Genomic DNA, 1674 nt, shown 5'->3' with positions numbered 1-1674 from the left:
CTGGCGGGGCGGGAGCTGAAGCCAGCGAGATGGGGACGGGCAGGGGTAACAGGCGCCCGGCGGGCCCGGGGATCAGGGGTTGGTAGTGGCGTCCGAGGAACCAGGGTCGGCCTTCCGGCAGGTCCCGGGAACATGGGTCGTCGGCAGCTCAGGCGGCTCCTGGACCTCGGAGGTCGGCAGCTCCGGCGGGTCCTGGGGTTCTGGGGTCGGCAGGTCCGGCGTGTCCTGAGGTCCTGGGGCTCTGGGTTCGGCAGCTCCAGCGGCTCCTGGACCTCGGTCGGCAGCTCCGGCAGGTCCTGGGGTTCTGGGGTCGGCAGCTCCGACGGGTCCTGGGGTTCTGGGGTCGGCAGCTCCGGCGGGTCCTGGGGCTCGGAGGTCGGCAGCTCGGCGGCTCCTGGACCTCGGGGGTCGGCAGCTCCAACGGGTCCTGGGGTTCTGGGGTCGGCAGCTCCGACGGGTCCTGGGGCTCTGGGGTCGGCAGCTCCGATGGGTCCTGGACCTCGGGGTTCGGCCGCTCCGACGGGTCCTGTGGCTCTGGAGTCGGCAGCTCCGACGGGTCCGGGACCTCGGAGGTCGGCAGCTCCGACGGGTCCTGGGGCTCGGAGGTCGGCCGCTCCGACGGGTCCTGGACTTGAGTCGGCAGCTCAGGCAGGTCCGGACCTCGAGGTCGGCAGCTCCGGCGGGTCCTGGGGCTCGAGGTCGGCAGCTCCGGCGGGTCCTGGGTCTCGAGGGTCGGCAGCTCCGGCGGCTCCTGGGCCTCGGAGGTCGGCAGCTCCGGCGGCTCCTGGGTCTCGGGTTCGGCCGCATAGCCGTGGGTCCAGGAAGGCCTTGAGGAACCCGGGCGGTTCTCCGCCTGTGCCGCCCATCTCTCAATTCTGGCCAGCATTTGGCCCAAGCTGTCATCAGCTCCACCTCGGATCTGGCGCATCTTCCAGGCTCTGGGTTCAGGGGCCCCGTTGGGCTCAGTGTAGCAGGCCTGAGGCCGCCACCGTGGGTTTCCCCAGCACCAGGATCCGCCAGACCGCAAGAGGTGTTGTTCAAAGACATGTTATTGTACGCACCGACACGAGCAGACCGCAAAACACGTGCCTCTGCTCACCTCTCTCCTCCACTCTCAAGTGGGAGCATTTATAAGGGTGGCCTCGGCTGCTGACTAATTGCCAATCACCAGCAGCCGAGGCCAAATCAGACACAGCTGCCACATACACTAACAGCACACATGCACTAACAGCACGCATGCACTAACAGCACACATGCACTAACAGCACATGTACACTAACAGCACACATGCACTAACAGCACACGTGCACTAACAGCACACGTGCACTAACAGCACATGCACTAACAGCACACATGCACTAACAGCACACATGCACTAACAGCACACGTGCACTAACAGCACATGTACACTAACAGCACACATGCACTAACAGCACACGTGCACTAACAGCACACGTGCACTAACAGCACACATGCACTAACAGCACACGTGCACTAACATCACACGTGCACTAACATCACACGTGCACTAACAACACATGTGCACTAACAGCACACGTGCACTAACAGCACACGTGCACTAACAGCACCGTGCACTAACAGCACTTGTGCACTAACAGCACACATGCACTAACAGCACACATGCACTAACAGCACACGTGCACTAACAGCACA

The sequence above is a fragment of the Pseudoliparis swirei genome, chromosome 17 (genome assembly GCF_029220125.1).
Source record: "Pseudoliparis swirei isolate HS2019 ecotype Mariana Trench chromosome 17, NWPU_hadal_v1, whole genome shotgun sequence".
In the NCBI taxonomy this organism is placed as follows: domain Eukaryota; kingdom Metazoa; phylum Chordata; class Actinopteri; order Perciformes; family Liparidae; genus Pseudoliparis; species Pseudoliparis swirei.
Note: the sequence above shows the minus strand (reverse complement) of the source record.